Source organism: Oncorhynchus kisutch, unplaced genomic scaffold (assembly GCF_002021735.2).
Source record: "Oncorhynchus kisutch isolate 150728-3 unplaced genomic scaffold, Okis_V2 scaffold1547, whole genome shotgun sequence".
In the NCBI taxonomy this organism is placed as follows: Eukaryota; Metazoa; Chordata; class Actinopteri; order Salmoniformes; family Salmonidae; genus Oncorhynchus; species Oncorhynchus kisutch.
Genome location: NW_022263492.1, coordinates 17,240 through 32,232, shown reverse-complemented (window position 1 = coordinate 32,232; position 14,993 = coordinate 17,240). Strand labels below are relative to the sequence as shown.

Here is a 14,993-nt window from a genome sequence, read left to right as displayed (position 1 = left end):
ACATAACGTCTGATATGTCTGATGGAAACATGCCGATCTTAAGATACAAAGAAAAATAAACAATTTTTTTTTAAAGCTAATGAAAGATATAGTAAAAAACATTTTTTTATGGATTTTGAGTAACTTTTTGAATTCTAAACTAGGCATATGATGACATGTATCGAACGATTATTCGCGTTTCATGTGTTGTCTGTTCTCAAACTATGGCATCTATCAAAGGATTAATTAATGTTCATGTGTTTTCCTTTCACCATTTGGAGAATTTTTCGGTATTGACAAAGAGCTACTTTTTAAGGCAAAAGTTGTGTCAGAAGAGGGATTTGAACCCTCGCCTCCAATCGGAGACCAGAACACCCCAGTAACTAGGAAGGACTCTCACCTTGAGTCTGGCGCCTTAGACCACTCGGCCATCCTGACAATTATAAATCCTTAAAATTCATATGTTTTCGCGATTCTGTAACATAACGTCTGATATGTCTGATGGAAACATGCCGATCTTAAGATACAAAGAAAAATAAAAAAATTTTTTTTAAAGCTAATGAAAGATATAGTAAAAAACATTTTTTTATGGATTTTGAGTAACTTTTTGAATTCTAAACTAGGCATATGATGACATGTATCGAACGATTATTCGCGTTTCATATGTTGTCTGTTCTCAAACTATGGCATCTATCAATCGATTAATCACTGTTCATGTGTTTTCCTTTCACCATTTGGAGAACTTTTCGGATTTGACAAAGAGCTACTCTTTTTTAAGGCAAAAGTTGTGTCAGAAGAGGGATTTGAACCCTCGCCTCCAATCGGAGACCAGAACACCCCAGTAACTAGGAAGGACTCTCACCTTGAGTCTGGCGCCTTAGACCACTCGGCCATCCTGACAATTATAAATCCTTAAAATTCATATGTTTTCGCGATTCTGTAACATAACGTCTGATATGTCTGATGGAAACATGCCGATCTTAAGATACAAAGAAAAATAAACATTTTTTTTTTAAAGCTAATGAAAGATATAGTAAAAAACATTTTTTTATGGATTTTGAGTAACTTTTTGAATTCTAAACTAGGCATATGATGACATGTATCGAACGATGAATCCTTAAAATTCATATGTTTTCGCGATTCTGTAACATAACGTCTGATATGTCTGATGGAAACATGCCGATCTTAAGATACAAAGAAAAATAAACATTTTTTAATGGATTTTGAGTAACTTTTTGAATTCTAAACTAGGCATATGATGACATGTATCGAACGATTATTCGCGTTTCATATGTTGTCTGTTCTCAAACTATGGCATCTATCAATCGATTAATCACTGTTCATGTGTTTTCCTTTCACCATTTGGAGAACTTTTCGGATTTGACAAAGAGCTACTCTTTTTTAAGGCAAAAGTTGTGTCAGAAGAGGGATTTGAACCCTCGCCTCCAATCGGAGACCAGAACACCCCAGTAACTAGGAAGGACTCTCACCTTGAGTCTGGCGCCTTAGACCACTCGGCCATCCTGACAATTATAAATCCTTAAAATTCATATGTTTTCGCGATTCTGTAACATAACGTCTGATATGTCTGATGGAAACATGCCGATCTTAAGATACAAAGAAAAATAAACATTTTTTTTTAAAGCTAATGAAAGATATAGTAAAAAACATTTTTTTATGGATTTTGAGTAACTTTTTGAATTCTAAACTAGGCATATGATGACATGTATCGAACGATGAATCCTTAAAATTCATATGTTTTCGCGATTCTGTAACATAACGTCTGATATGTCTGATGGAAACATGCCGATCTTAAGATACAAAGAAAAATAAACATTTTTTAATGGATTTTGAGTAACTTTTTGAATTCTAAACTAGGCATATGATGACATGTATCGAACGATTATTCGCGTTTCATATGTTGTCTGTTCTCAAACTATGGCATCTATCAATCGATTAATCACTGTTCATGTGTTTTCCTTTCACCATTTGGAGAACTTTTCGGATTTGACAAAGAGCTACTCTTTTTTAAGGCAAAAGTTGTGTCAGAAGAGGGATTTGAACCCTCGCCTCCAATCGGAGACCAGAACACCCCAGTAACTAGGAAGGACTCTCACCTTGAGTCTGGCGCCTTAGACCACTCGGCCATCCTGACAATTATAAATCCTTAAAATTCATATGTTTTCTCGATTCTGTAACATAACGTCTGATATGTCTGATGGAAACATGCCGATCTTAAGATACAAAGAAAAATAAACATTTTTTTTTTAAAGCTAATGAAAGATATAGTAAAAAACATTTTTTTATGGATTTTGAGTAACTTTTTGAATTCTAAACTAGGCATATGATGACGTGTATCGAACGATGAATCCTTAAAATTCATATGTTTTCGCGATTCTGTAACATAACGTCTGATATGTCTGATGGAAACATGCCGATCTTAAGATACAAAGAAAAATAAACAAAAAATGTTAAAAGCTAATGAAAGATATAATAAAAAACATTTTTTTATGGATTTTGAGTAACTTTCACCATTTGGAGAATTTTTCGGTATTGACAAAGAGCTACTTTTTAAGGCAAAAGTTGTGTCAGAAGAGGGATTTGAACCCTCGCCTCCAATCGGAGACCAGAACACCCCAGTAACTAGGAAGGACTCTCACCTTGAGTCTGGCGCCTTAGACCACTCGGCCATCCTGACAATTATAAATCCTTAAAATTCATATGTTTTCGCGATTCTGTAACATAACGTCTGATATGTCTGATGGAAACATGCCGATCTTAAGATACAAAGAAAAATAAACAATTTTTTTTTAAAGCTAATGAAAGATATAGTAAAAAACATTTTTTTATGGATTTTGAGTAACTTTTTGAATTCTAAACTAGGCATATGATGACATGTATCGAACGATTATTCGCGTTTCATGTGTTGTCTGTTCTCAAACTATGGCATCTATCAAAGGATTAATTAATGTTCATGTGTTTTCCTTTCACCATTTGGAGAATTTTTCGGTATTGACAAAGAGCTACTTTTTAAGGCAAAAGTTGTGTCAGAAGAGGGATTTGAACCCTCGCCTCCAATCGGAGACCAGAACACCCCAGTAACTAGGAAGGACTCTCACCTTGAGTCTGGCGCCTTAGACCACTCGGCCATCCTGACAATTATAAATCCTTAAAATTCATATGTTTTCGCGATTCTGTAACATAACGTCTGATATGTCTGATGGAAACATGCCGATCTTAAGATACAAAGAAAAATAAAAAAAATTTTTTTAAAGCTAATGAAAGATATAGTAAAAAACATTTTTTTATGGATTTTGAGTAACTTTTTGAATTCTAAACTAGGCATATGATGACATGTATCGAACGATTATTCGCGTTTCATATGTTGTCTGTTCTCAAACTATGGCATCTATCAATCGATTAATCACTGTTCATGTGTTTTCCTTTCACCATTTGGAGAACTTTTCGGATTTGACAAAGAGCTACTCTTTTTTAAGGCAAAAGTTGTGTCAGAAGAGGGATTTGAACCCTCGCCTCCAATCGGAGACCAGAACACCCCAGTAACTAGGAAGGACTCTCACCTTGAGTCTGGCGCCTTAGACCACTCGGCCATCCTGACAATTATAAATCCTTAAAATTCATATGTTTTCGCGATTCTGTAACATAACGTCTGATATGTCTGATGGAAACATGCCGATCTTAAGATACAAAGAAAAATAAACATTTTTTTTTTAAAGCTAATGAAAGATATAGTAATAAACATTTTTTTATGGATTTTGAGTAACTTTTTGAATTCTAAACTAGGCATATGATGACATGTATCGAACGATGAATCCTTAAAATTCATATGTTTTCGCGATTCTGTAACATAACGTCTGATATGTCTGATGGAAACATGCCGATCTTAAGATACAAAGAAAAATAAACATTTTTTTTTTAAAGCTAATGAAAGATATAGTAAAAAACATTTTTTATGGATTTTGAGTAACTTTTTGAATTCTAAACTAGGCATATGATGACATGTATCGAACGATGAATCCTTAAAATTCATATGTTTTCGCGATTCTGTAACATAACGTCTGATATGTCTGATGGAAACATGCCGATCTTAAGATACAAAGAAAAATAAACATTTTTTAATGGATTTTGAGTAACTTTTTGAATTCTAAACTAGGCATATGATGACATGTATCGAACGATTATTCGCGTTTCATATGTTCTGTTCTCAAACTATGGCATCTATCAATCGATTAATCACTGTTCATGTGTTTTCCTTTCACCATTTGGAGAACTTTTCGGATTTGACAAAGAGCTACTCTTTTTTAAGGCAAAAGTTGTGTCAGAAGAGGGATTTGAACCCTCGCCTCCAATCGGAGACCAGAACACCCCAGTAACTAGGAAGGACTCTCACCTTGAGTCTGGCGCCTTAGACCACTCGGCCATCCTGACAATTCTAAATCCTTAAAATTCATATGTTTTCTCGATTCTGTAACATAACGTCTGATATGTCTGATGGAAACATGCCGATCTTAAGATACAAAGAAAAATAAACATTTTTTTTTAAAGCTAATGAAAGATATAGTAAAAAACATTTTTTTATGGATTTTGAGTAACTTTTTGAATTCTAAACTAGGCATATGATGACGTGTATCGAACGATGAATCCTTAAAATTCATATGTTTTCGCGATTCTGTAACATAACGTCTGATATGTCTGATGGAAACATGCCGATCTTAAGATACAAAGAAAAATAAACAAAAAATGTTAAAAGCTAATGAAAGATATAATAAAAAACATTTTTTTATGGATTTTGAGTAACTTTCACCATTTGGAGAATTTTTCGGTATTGACAAAGAGCTACTTTTTAAGGCAAAAGTTGTGTCAGAAGAGGGATTTGAACCCTCGCCTCCAATCGGAGACCAGAACACCCCAGTAACTAGGAAGGACTCTCACCTTGAGTCTGGCGCCTTAGACCACTCGGCCATCCTGACAATTATAAATCCTTAAAATTCATATGTTTTCGCGATTCTGTAACATAACGTCTGATATGTCTGATGGAAACATGCCGATCTTAAGATACAAAGAAAAATAAACAATTTTTTTTTAAAGCTAATGAAAGATATAGTAAAAAACATTTTTTTATGGATTTTGAGTAACTTTTTGAATTCTAAACTAGGCATATGATGACATGTATCGAACGATTATTCGCGTTTCATGTGTTGTCTGTTCTCAAACTATGGCATCTATCAAAGGATTAATTAATGTTCATGTGTTTTCCTTTCACCATTTGGAGAATTTTTCGGATTTGACAAAGAGCTACTTTTTAAGGCAAAAGTTGTGTCAGAAGAGGGATTTGAACCCTCGCCTCCAATCGGAGACCAGAACACCCCAGTAACTAGGAAGGACTCTCACCTTGAGTCTGGCGCCTTAGACCACTCGGCCATCCTGACAATTATAAATCCTTAAAATTCATATGTTTTCGCGATTCTGTAACATAACGTCTGATATGTCTGATGGAAACATGCCGATCTTAAGATACAAAGAAAAATAAAACATTTTTTTTTAAAGCTAATGAAAGATATAGTAAAAAACATTTTTTTATGGATTTTGAGTAACTTTTTGAATTCTAAACTAGGCATATGATGACATGTATCGAACGATTATTCGCGTTTCATATGTTGTCTGTTCTCAAACTATGGCATCTATCAATCGATTAATCACTGTTCATGTGTTTTCCTTTCACCATTTGGAGAACTTTTCGGATTTGACAAAGAGCTACTCTTTTTTAAGGCAAAAGTTGTGTCAGAAGAGGGATTTGAACCCTCGCCTCCAATCGGAGACCAGAACACCCCAGTAACTAGGAAGGACTCTCACCTTGAGTCTGGCGCCTTAGACCACTCGGCCACCCTGACAATTATAAATCCTTAAAATTCATATGTTTTCGCGATTCTGTAACATAACGTCTGATATGTCTGATGGAAACATGCCGATCTTAAGATACAAAGAAAAATAAACATTTTTTTTTTAAAGCTAATGAAAGATATAGTAAAAAACATTTTTTTATGGATTTTGAGTAACTTTTTGAATTCTAAACTAGGCATATGATGACATGTATCGAACGATGAATCCTTAAAATTCATATGTTTTCGCGATTCTGTAACATAACGTCTGATATGTCTGATGGAAACATGCCGATCTTAAGATACAAAGAAAAATAAACATTTTTTAATGGATTTTGAGTAACTTTTTGAATTCTAAACTAGGCATATGATGACATGTATCGAACGATTATTCGCGTTTCATATGTTGTCTGTTCTCAAACTATGGCATCTATCAATCGATTAATCACTGTTCATGTGTTTTCCTTTCACCATTTGGAGAACTTTTCGGATTTGACAAAGAGCTACTCTTTTTTAAGGCAAAAGTTGTGTCAGAAGAGGGATTTGAACCCTCGCCTCCAATCGGAGACCAGAACACCCCAGTAACTAGGAAGGACTCTCACCTTGAGTCTGGCGCCTTAGACCACTCGGCCATCCTGACAATTATAAATCCTTAAAATTCATATGTTTTCTCGATTCTGTAACATAACGTCTGATATGTCTGATGGAAACATGCCGATCTTAAGATACAAAGAAAAATAAACATTTTTTTTTAAAGCTAATGAAAGATATAGTAAAAAACATTTTTTTATGGATTTTGAGTAACTTTTTGAATTCTAAACTAGGCATATGATGACGTGTATCGAACGATGAATCCTTAAAATTCATATGTTTTCGCGATTCTGTAACATAACGTCTGATATGTCTGATGGAAACATGCCGATCTTAAGATACAAAGAAAAATAAACAAAAAATGTTAAAAGCTAATGAAAGATATAATAAAAAACATTTTTTTATGGATTTTGAGTAACTTTCACCATTTGGAGAATTTTTCGGTATTGACAAAGAGCTACTTTTTAAGGCAAAAGTTGTGTCAGAAGAGGGATTTGAACCCTCGCCTCCAATCGGAGACCAGAACACCCCAGTAACTAGGAAGGACTCTCACCTTGAGTCTGGCGCCTTAGACCACTCGGCCATCCTGACAATTATAAATCCTTAAAATTCATATGTTTTCGCGATTCTGTAACATAACGTCTGATATGTCTGATGGAAACATGCCGATCTTAAGATACAAAGAAAAATAAACCATTTTTTTTTAAAGCTAATGAAAGATATAGTAAAAAACATTTTTTTATGGATTTTGAGTAACTTTTTGAATTCTAAACTAGGCATATGATGACATGTATCGAACGATTATTCGCGTTTCATGTGTTGTCTGTTCTCAAACTATGGCATCTATCAAAGGATTAATTAATGTTCGTGTGTTTTCCTTTCACCATTTGGAGAATTTTTCGGTATTGACAAAGAGCTACTTTTTAAGGCAAAAGTTGTGTCAGAAGAGGGATTTGAACCCTCGCCTCCAATCGGAGACCAGAACACCCCAGTAACTAGGAAGGACTCTCACCTTGAGTCTGGCGCCTTAGACCACTCGGCCATCCTGACAATTATAAATCCTTAAAATTCATATGTTTTCGCGATTCTGTAACATAACGTCTGATATGTCTGATGGAAACATGCCGATCTTAAGATACAAAGAAAAATAAAAAAAAATTTTTTAAAGCTAATGAAAGATATAGTAAAAAACATTTTTTTATGGATTTTGAGTAACTTTTTGAATTCTAAACTAGGCATATGATGACATGTATCGAACGATTATTCGCGTTTCATATGTTGTCTGTTCTCAAACTATGGCATCTATCAATCGATTAATCACTGTTCATGTGTTTTCCTTTCACCATTTGGAGAACTTTTCGGATTTGACAAAGAGCTACTCTTTTTTAAGGCAAAAGTTGTGTCAGAAGAGGGATTTGAACCCTCGCCTCCAATCGGAGACCAGAACACCCCAGTAACTAGGAAGGACTCTCACCTTGAGTCTGGCGCCTTAGACCACTCGGCCATCCTGACAATTATAAATCCTTAAAATTCATATGTTTTCGCGATTCTGTAACATAACGTCTGATATGTCTGATGGAAACATGCCGATCTTAAGATACAAAGAAAAATAAACATTTTTTTTTTAAAGCTAATGAAAGATATAGTAATAAACATTTTTTATGATTTTTGAGTAACTTTTTGAATTCTAAACTAGGCATATGATGACATGTATCGAACGATGAATCCTTAAAATTCATATGTTTTCGCGATTCTGTAACATAACGTCTGATATGTCTGATGGAAACATGCCGATCTTAAGATACAAAGAAAAATAAACATTTTTTTTTTAAAGCTAATGAAAGATATAGTAAAAAACATTTTTTTATGGATTTTGAGTAACTTTTTGAATTCTAAACTAGGCATATGATGACATGTATCGAACGATTATTCGCATTTCATGTGTTGTCTGTTCTCAAACTATGGCATCTATCAAAGGATTAATTAATGTTCATGTGTTTTCCTTTCACCATTTGGAGAATTTTTCGGTATTGACAAAGAGCTACTTTTTAAGGCAAAAGTTGTGTCAGAAGAGGGATTTGAACCCTCGCCTCCAATCGGAGACCAGAACAGCCCAGTAACTAGGAAGGACTCTCACCTTGAGTATGGCGCCTTAGACCACTCGGCCATCCTGACAATTATAAATCCTTAAAATTCATATGTTTTCACGATTTTGTAACATAACGTCTGATATGTCTGATGGAAACATGCCGATCTTAAGATACAAAGAAAAATAAACAAAAAATGTTAAAAGCTAATGAAAGATATAATAAAAAACATTTTTTAATGGATTTTGAGTAACTTTTTGAATTCTAAACTAGGCATATGATGACATGTATCGAACGATTATTCGCGTTTCATGTGTTGTCTGTTCTCAAACTATGGCATCTATCAAACGATTAATCACTGTTCATGTGTTTTCCTTTCACCATTTGGAGAATTTTTCGGTATTGACAAAGAGCTACTCTTTCTTAAGGCAAAAGTTGTGTCAGAAGAGGGATTTGCACCCTCGCCTCCAATCGGAGACCAGAACACCCCAGTAACTAGGAAGGACTCTCACCTTGAGTCTGGCGCCTTAGACCACTCGGCCATCCTGACAATTATAAATCTTAAAAATTCATACGTTTTCACAATTCTGTAACATAACGTCTGATATGTCTGATGGAAACATGCCGATCTTAAGATACAAACAAAAATAAACATTTTTTTTTTAAAGCTAATGAAAGATATAGTAAAAAACATTTTTTTATGGATTTTGAGTAACTTTTTGAATTCTAAACTAGGCATATGATGACATGTATCGAACGATTATTCGCGTTTCATGTGTTGTCTGTTCTCAAACTATGGCATCTATCAAAGGATTAATTAATGTTCATGTGTTTTCCTTTCACCATTTGGAGAATTTTTCGGTATTGACAAAGAGCTACTTTTTAAGGCAAAAGTTGTGTCAGAAGAGGGATTTGAACCCTCGCCTCCAATCGGAGACCAGAACACCCCAGTAACTAGGAAGGACTCTCACCTTGAGTCTGGCGCCTTAGACCACTCGGCCATCCTGACAATTATAAATCCTTAAAATTCATATGTTTTCGCGATTCTGTAACATAACGTCTGATATGTCTGATGGAAACATGCCGATCTTAAGATACAAAGAAAAATAAACAAAAAATGTTAAAAGCTAATGAAAGATATAATAAAAAACATTTTTTTATGGATTTTGAGTAACTTTCACCATTTGGAGAATTTTTCGGTATTGACAAAGAGCTACTTTTTAAGGCAAAAGTTGTGTCAGAAGAGGGATTTGAACCCTCGCCTCCAATCGGAGACCAGAACACCCCAGTAACTAGGAAGGACTCTCACCTTGAGTCTGGCGCCTTAGACCACTCGGCCATCCTGACAATTATAAATCCTTAAAATTCATATGTTTTCGCGATTCTGTAACATAACGTCTGATATGTCTGATGGAAACATGCCGATCTTAAGATACAAAGAAAAATAAACATTTTTTTTTTAAAGCTAATGAAAGATATAGTAAAAAACATTTTTTTATGGATTTTGAGTAACTTTTTGAATTCTAAACTAGGCATATGATGACATGTATCGAACGATTATTCGCGTTTCATGTGTTGTCTGTTCTCAAACTATGGCATCTATCAAAGGATTAATTAATGTTCATGTGTTTTCCTTTCACCATTTGGAGAATTTTTCGGTATTGACAAAGAGCTACTTTTTAAGGCAAAAGTTGTGTCAGAAGAGGGATTTGAACCCTCGCCTCCAATCGGAGACCAGAACACCCCAGTAACTAGGAAGGACTCTCACCTTGCGTCTGGCGCTTTAGACCACTCGGCCATCCTGACAATTATAAATCCTTAAAATTCATATGTTTTCGCAATTCTGTAACATAACGTCTGATATGTCTGATGGAAACATGCCGATCTTAAGATACAAAGAAAAATAAACATTTTTTTTTAAAGCTAATGAAAGATATAGTAAAAAACATTTTTTATGGATTTTGAGTAACTTTTTGAATTCTAAACTAGGCATATGATGACGTGTATCGAACGATGAATCCTTAAAATTCATATGTTTTCGCGATTCTGTAACATAACGTCTGATATGTCTGATGGAAACATGCCGATCTTAAGATACAAAGAAAAATAAACAAAAAATGTTAAAAGCTAATGAAAGATATAATAAAAAACATTTTTTATGGATTTTGAGTAACTTTCACCATTTGGAGAATTTTTCGGTATTGACAAAGAGCTACTTTTTAAGGCAAAAGTTGTGTCAGAAGAGGGATTTGAACCCTCGCCTCCAATCGGAGACCAGAACACCCCAGTAACTAGGAAGGACTCTCACCTTGAGTCTGGCGCCTTAGACCACTCGGCCATCCTGACAATTATAAATCCTTAAAATTCATATGTTTTCGCGATTCTGTAACATAACGTCTGATATGTCTGATGGAAACATGCCGATCTTAAGATACAAAGAAAAATAAACAATTTTTTTTAAAGCTAATGAAAGATATAGTAAAAAACATTTTTTTATGGATTTTGAGTAACTTTTTGAATTCTAAACTAGGCATATGATGACATGTATCGAACGATTATTCGCGTTTCATGTGTTGTCTGTTCTCAAACTATGGCATCTATCAAAGGATTAATTAATGTTCATGTGTTTTCCTTTCACCATTTGGAGAATTTTTCGGTATTGACAAAGAGCTACTTTTTAAGGCAAAAGTTGTGTCAGAAGAGGGATTTGAACCCTCGCCTCCAATCGGAGACCAGAACACCCCAGTAACTAGGAAGGACTCTCACCTTGAGTCTGGCGCCTTAGACCACTCGGCCATCCTGACAATTATAAATCCTTAAAATTCATATGTTTTCTCGATTCTGTAACATAACGTCTGATATGTCTGATGGAAACATGCCGATCTTAAGATACAAAGAAAAATAAACATTTTTTTTTTAAAGCTAATGAAAGATATAGTAAAAAACATTTTTTTATGGATTTTGAGTAACTTTTTGAATTCTAAACTAGGCATATGATGACGTGTATCGAACGATGAATCCTTAAAATTCATATGTTTTCGCGATTCTGTAACATAACGTCTGATATGTCTGATGGAAACATGCCGATCTTAAGATACAAAGAAAAATAAACAAAAAATGTTAAAAGCTAATGAAAGATATAATAAAAAACATTTTTTTATGGATTTTGAGTAACTTTCACCATTTGGAGAATTTTTCGGTATTGACAAAGAGCTACTTTTTAAGGCAAAAGTTAGGTCAGAAGAGGGATTTGAACCCTCGCCTCCAATCGGAGACCAGAACACCCCAGTAACTAGGAAGGACTCTCACCTTGAGTCTGGCGCCTTAGACCACTCGGCCATCCTGACAATTATAAATCCTTAAAATTCATATGTTTTCGCGATTCTGTAACATAACGTCTGATATGTCTGATGGAAACATGCCGATCTTAAGATACAAAGAAAAATAAACAATTTTTTTTAAAGCTAATGAAAGATATAGTAAAAAAACATTTTTTTATGGATTTTGAGTAACTTTTTGAATTCTAAACTAGGCATATGATGACATGTATCGAACGATTATTCGCGTTTCATGTGTTGTCTGTTCTCAAACTATGGCATCTATCAAAGGATTAATTAATGTTCATGTGTTTTCCTTTCACCATTTGGAGAATTTTTCGGTATTGACAAAGAGCTACTTTTTAAGGCAAAAGTTGTGTCAGAAGAGGGATTTGAACCCTCGCCTCCAATCGGAGACCAGAACACCCCAGTAACTAGGAAGGACTCTCACCTTGAGTCTGGCGCCTTAGACCACTCGGCCATCCTGACAATTATAAATCCTTAAAATTCATATGTTTTCACGATTCTGTAACATAACGTCTGATATGTCTGATGGAAACATGCCGATCTTAAGATACAAAGAAAAATAAAAAATTTTTTTTTAAAGCTAATGAAAGATATAGTAAAAAACATTTTTTTATGGATTTTGAGTAACTTTTTGAATTCTAAACTAGGCATATGATGACATGTATCGAACGATTATTCGCGTTTCATATGTTGTCTGTTCTCAAACTATGGCATCTATCAATCGATTAATCACTGTTCATGTGTTTTCCTTTCACCATTTGGAGAACTTTTCGGATTTGACAAAGAGCTACTCTTTTTTAAGGCAAAACTTGTGTCAGAAGAGGGATTTGAACCCTCGCCTCCAATCGGAGACCAGAACACCCCAGTAACTAGGAAGGACTCTCACCTTGAGTCTGGCGCCTTAGACCACTCGGCCATCCTGACAATTATAAATCCTTAAAATTCATATGTTTTCGCGATTCTGTAACATAACGTCTGATATGTCTGATGGAAACATGCCGATCTTAAGATACAAAGAAAAATAAACATTTTTTTTTAAAGCTAATGAAAGATATAGTAAAAAACATTTTTTTATGGATTTTGAGTAACTTTTTGAATTCTAAACTAGGCATATGATGACATGTATCGAACGATGAATCCTTAAAATTCATATGTTTTCGCGATTCTGTAACATAACGTCTGATATGTCTGATGGAAACATGCCGATCTTAAGATACAAAGAAAAATAAACATTTTTTAATGGATTTTGAGTAACTTTTTGAATTCTAAACTAGGCATATGATGACATGTATCGAACGATTATTCGCGTTTCATATGTTGTCTGTTCTCAAACTATGGCATCTATCAATCGATTAATCACTGTTCATGTGTTTTCCTTTCACCATTTGGAGAACTTTTCGGATTTGACAAAGAGCTACTCTTTTTTAAGGCAAAAGTTCTGTCAGAAGAGGGATTTGAACCCTCGCCTCCAATCGGAGACCAGAACACCCCAGTAACTAGGAAGGACTCTCACCTTGAGTCTGGCGCCTTAGACCACTCGGCCATCCTGACAATTATAAATCCTTAAAATTCATATGTTTTCTCGATTCTGTAACATAACGTCTGATATGTCTGATGGAAACATGCCGATCTTAAGATACAAAGAAAAATAAACATTTTTTTTTTTAAAGCTAATGAAAGATATAGTAAAAAACATTTTTTTATGGATTTTGAGTAACTTTTTGAATTCTAAACTAGGCATATGATGACGTGTATCGAACGATGAATCCTTAAAATTCATATGTTTTCGCGATTCTGTAACATAACGTCTGATATGTCTGATGGAAACATGCCGATCTTAAGATACAAAGAAAAATAAACAAAAAATGTTAAAAGCTAATGAAAGATATAATAAAAAACATTTTTTTATGGATTTTGAGTAACTTTCACCATTTGGAGAATTTTTCGGTATTGACAAAGAGCTACTTTTTAAGGCAAAAGTTGTGTCAGAAGAGGGATTTGAACCCTCGCCTCCAATCGGAGACCAGAACACCCCAGTAACTAGGAAGGACTCTCACCTTGAGTCTGGCGCCTTAGACCACTCGGCCATCCTGACAATTATAAATCCTTAAAATTCATATGTTTTCGCGATTCTGTAACATAACGTCTGATATGTCTGATGGAAACATGCCGATCTTAAGATACAAAGAAAAATAAACAATTTTTTTTTAAAGCTAATGAAAGATATAGTAAAAAACATTTTTTTATGGATTTTGAGTAACTTTTTGAATTCTAAACTAGGCATATGATGACATGTATCGAACGATTATTCGCGTTTCATGTGTTGTCTGTTCTCAAACTATGGCATCTATCAAAGGATTAATTAATGTTCATGTGTTTTCCTTTCACCATTTGGAGAATTTTTCGGTATTGACAAAGAGCTACTTTTTAAGGCAAAAGTTGTGTCAGAAGAGGGATTTGAACCCTCGCCTCCAATCGGAGACCAGAACACCCCAGTAACTAGGAAGGACTCTCACCTTGAGTCTGGCGCCTTAGACCACTCGGCCATCCTGACAATTATAAATCCTTAAAATTCATATGTTTTCGCGATTCTGTAACATAACGTCTGATATGTCTGATGGAAACATGCCGATCTTAAGATACAAAGAAAAATAAAAAAATTTTTTTTAAAGCTAATGAAAGATATAGTAAAAAACATTTTTTTATGGATTTTGAGTAACTTTTTGAATTCTAAACTAGGCATATGATGACATGTATCGAACGATTATTCGCGTTTCATATGTTGTCTGTTCTCAAACTATGGCATCTATCAATCGATTAATCACTGTTCATGTGTTTTCCTTTCACCATTTGGAGAACTTTTCGGATTTGACAAAGAGCTACTCTTTTTTAAGGCAAAAGTTGTGTCAGAAGAGGGATTTGAACCCTCGCCTCCAATCGGAGACCAGAACACCCCAGTAACTAGGAAGGACTCTCACCTTGAGTCTGGCGCCTTAGACCACTCGGCCATCCTGACAATTATAAATCCTTAAAATTCATATGTTTTCTCGATTCTGTAACATAACGTCTGATATGTCTGATGGAAACATGCC

General features: G+C 34.6%; 24 non-coding genes across 24 annotated transcripts; all 24 read right to left on the bottom strand.

The window, feature by feature from the left end:
- Positions 1-305: 305 nt before the first annotated feature.
- Positions 306-417, bottom strand: trnal-caa (transfer RNA leucine (anticodon CAA)). Its single transcript has 2 exons — positions 380-417; positions 306-351 (listed from the first exon to the last, which is right to left on the bottom strand). It is a non-coding gene; the product is annotated as a tRNA-Leu (tRNA).
- Positions 418-767: 350 nt separating this feature from the next.
- trnal-caa (transfer RNA leucine (anticodon CAA)) lies at positions 768-879 on the bottom strand. Its single transcript has 2 exons — positions 842-879; positions 768-813 (listed from the first exon to the last, which is right to left on the bottom strand). It is a non-coding gene; the product is annotated as a tRNA-Leu (tRNA).
- Positions 880-1,395: 516 nt separating this feature from the next.
- On the bottom strand, positions 1,396-1,507 carry trnal-caa (transfer RNA leucine (anticodon CAA)). Its single transcript has 2 exons — positions 1,470-1,507; positions 1,396-1,441 (listed from the first exon to the last, which is right to left on the bottom strand). It is a non-coding gene; the product is annotated as a tRNA-Leu (tRNA).
- Positions 1,508-2,022: 515 nt separating this feature from the next.
- trnal-caa (transfer RNA leucine (anticodon CAA)) lies at positions 2,023-2,134 on the bottom strand. Its single transcript has 2 exons — positions 2,097-2,134; positions 2,023-2,068 (listed from the first exon to the last, which is right to left on the bottom strand). It is a non-coding gene; the product is annotated as a tRNA-Leu (tRNA).
- A 431-nt stretch (positions 2,135-2,565) lies between these two features.
- Positions 2,566-2,677, bottom strand: trnal-caa (transfer RNA leucine (anticodon CAA)). The gene is made up of 2 exons: positions 2,640-2,677; positions 2,566-2,611 (listed from the first exon to the last, which is right to left on the bottom strand). It is a non-coding gene; the product is annotated as a tRNA-Leu (tRNA).
- A 347-nt stretch (positions 2,678-3,024) lies between these two features.
- Positions 3,025-3,136, bottom strand: trnal-caa (transfer RNA leucine (anticodon CAA)). Its single transcript has 2 exons — positions 3,099-3,136; positions 3,025-3,070 (listed from the first exon to the last, which is right to left on the bottom strand). It is a non-coding gene; the product is annotated as a tRNA-Leu (tRNA).
- A 350-nt stretch (positions 3,137-3,486) lies between these two features.
- Positions 3,487-3,598, bottom strand: trnal-caa (transfer RNA leucine (anticodon CAA)). The gene is made up of 2 exons: positions 3,561-3,598; positions 3,487-3,532 (listed from the first exon to the last, which is right to left on the bottom strand). It is a non-coding gene; the product is annotated as a tRNA-Leu (tRNA).
- Positions 3,599-4,316: 718 nt separating this feature from the next.
- Positions 4,317-4,428, bottom strand: trnal-caa (transfer RNA leucine (anticodon CAA)). Its single transcript has 2 exons — positions 4,391-4,428; positions 4,317-4,362 (listed from the first exon to the last, which is right to left on the bottom strand). It is a non-coding gene; the product is annotated as a tRNA-Leu (tRNA).
- Positions 4,429-4,858: 430 nt separating this feature from the next.
- On the bottom strand, positions 4,859-4,970 carry trnal-caa (transfer RNA leucine (anticodon CAA)). Its single transcript has 2 exons — positions 4,933-4,970; positions 4,859-4,904 (listed from the first exon to the last, which is right to left on the bottom strand). It is a non-coding gene; the product is annotated as a tRNA-Leu (tRNA).
- A 347-nt stretch (positions 4,971-5,317) lies between these two features.
- Positions 5,318-5,429, bottom strand: trnal-caa (transfer RNA leucine (anticodon CAA)). Its single transcript has 2 exons — positions 5,392-5,429; positions 5,318-5,363 (listed from the first exon to the last, which is right to left on the bottom strand). It is a non-coding gene; the product is annotated as a tRNA-Leu (tRNA).
- A 978-nt stretch (positions 5,430-6,407) lies between these two features.
- trnal-caa (transfer RNA leucine (anticodon CAA)) lies at positions 6,408-6,519 on the bottom strand. The gene is made up of 2 exons: positions 6,482-6,519; positions 6,408-6,453 (listed from the first exon to the last, which is right to left on the bottom strand). It is a non-coding gene; the product is annotated as a tRNA-Leu (tRNA).
- Positions 6,520-6,949: 430 nt separating this feature from the next.
- trnal-caa (transfer RNA leucine (anticodon CAA)) lies at positions 6,950-7,061 on the bottom strand. Its single transcript has 2 exons — positions 7,024-7,061; positions 6,950-6,995 (listed from the first exon to the last, which is right to left on the bottom strand). It is a non-coding gene; the product is annotated as a tRNA-Leu (tRNA).
- A 347-nt stretch (positions 7,062-7,408) lies between these two features.
- Positions 7,409-7,520, bottom strand: trnal-caa (transfer RNA leucine (anticodon CAA)). The gene is made up of 2 exons: positions 7,483-7,520; positions 7,409-7,454 (listed from the first exon to the last, which is right to left on the bottom strand). It is a non-coding gene; the product is annotated as a tRNA-Leu (tRNA).
- Positions 7,521-7,870: 350 nt separating this feature from the next.
- On the bottom strand, positions 7,871-7,982 carry trnal-caa (transfer RNA leucine (anticodon CAA)). The gene is made up of 2 exons: positions 7,945-7,982; positions 7,871-7,916 (listed from the first exon to the last, which is right to left on the bottom strand). It is a non-coding gene; the product is annotated as a tRNA-Leu (tRNA).
- Positions 7,983-9,454: 1,472 nt separating this feature from the next.
- On the bottom strand, positions 9,455-9,566 carry trnal-caa (transfer RNA leucine (anticodon CAA)). The gene is made up of 2 exons: positions 9,529-9,566; positions 9,455-9,500 (listed from the first exon to the last, which is right to left on the bottom strand). It is a non-coding gene; the product is annotated as a tRNA-Leu (tRNA).
- A 226-nt stretch (positions 9,567-9,792) lies between these two features.
- trnal-caa (transfer RNA leucine (anticodon CAA)) lies at positions 9,793-9,904 on the bottom strand. The gene is made up of 2 exons: positions 9,867-9,904; positions 9,793-9,838 (listed from the first exon to the last, which is right to left on the bottom strand). It is a non-coding gene; the product is annotated as a tRNA-Leu (tRNA).
- An 887-nt stretch (positions 9,905-10,791) lies between these two features.
- On the bottom strand, positions 10,792-10,903 carry trnal-caa (transfer RNA leucine (anticodon CAA)). Its single transcript has 2 exons — positions 10,866-10,903; positions 10,792-10,837 (listed from the first exon to the last, which is right to left on the bottom strand). It is a non-coding gene; the product is annotated as a tRNA-Leu (tRNA).
- A 346-nt stretch (positions 10,904-11,249) lies between these two features.
- trnal-caa (transfer RNA leucine (anticodon CAA)) lies at positions 11,250-11,361 on the bottom strand. Its single transcript has 2 exons — positions 11,324-11,361; positions 11,250-11,295 (listed from the first exon to the last, which is right to left on the bottom strand). It is a non-coding gene; the product is annotated as a tRNA-Leu (tRNA).
- An 890-nt stretch (positions 11,362-12,251) lies between these two features.
- On the bottom strand, positions 12,252-12,363 carry trnal-caa (transfer RNA leucine (anticodon CAA)). Its single transcript has 2 exons — positions 12,326-12,363; positions 12,252-12,297 (listed from the first exon to the last, which is right to left on the bottom strand). It is a non-coding gene; the product is annotated as a tRNA-Leu (tRNA).
- Positions 12,364-12,713: 350 nt separating this feature from the next.
- On the bottom strand, positions 12,714-12,825 carry trnal-caa (transfer RNA leucine (anticodon CAA)). The gene is made up of 2 exons: positions 12,788-12,825; positions 12,714-12,759 (listed from the first exon to the last, which is right to left on the bottom strand). It is a non-coding gene; the product is annotated as a tRNA-Leu (tRNA).
- Positions 12,826-13,340: 515 nt separating this feature from the next.
- On the bottom strand, positions 13,341-13,452 carry trnal-caa (transfer RNA leucine (anticodon CAA)). The gene is made up of 2 exons: positions 13,415-13,452; positions 13,341-13,386 (listed from the first exon to the last, which is right to left on the bottom strand). It is a non-coding gene; the product is annotated as a tRNA-Leu (tRNA).
- A 432-nt stretch (positions 13,453-13,884) lies between these two features.
- trnal-caa (transfer RNA leucine (anticodon CAA)) lies at positions 13,885-13,996 on the bottom strand. Its single transcript has 2 exons — positions 13,959-13,996; positions 13,885-13,930 (listed from the first exon to the last, which is right to left on the bottom strand). It is a non-coding gene; the product is annotated as a tRNA-Leu (tRNA).
- Positions 13,997-14,343: 347 nt separating this feature from the next.
- Positions 14,344-14,455, bottom strand: trnal-caa (transfer RNA leucine (anticodon CAA)). The gene is made up of 2 exons: positions 14,418-14,455; positions 14,344-14,389 (listed from the first exon to the last, which is right to left on the bottom strand). It is a non-coding gene; the product is annotated as a tRNA-Leu (tRNA).
- A 350-nt stretch (positions 14,456-14,805) lies between these two features.
- trnal-caa (transfer RNA leucine (anticodon CAA)) lies at positions 14,806-14,917 on the bottom strand. The gene is made up of 2 exons: positions 14,880-14,917; positions 14,806-14,851 (listed from the first exon to the last, which is right to left on the bottom strand). It is a non-coding gene; the product is annotated as a tRNA-Leu (tRNA).
- Between the last annotated feature and the right edge of the window lie 76 nt (positions 14,918-14,993).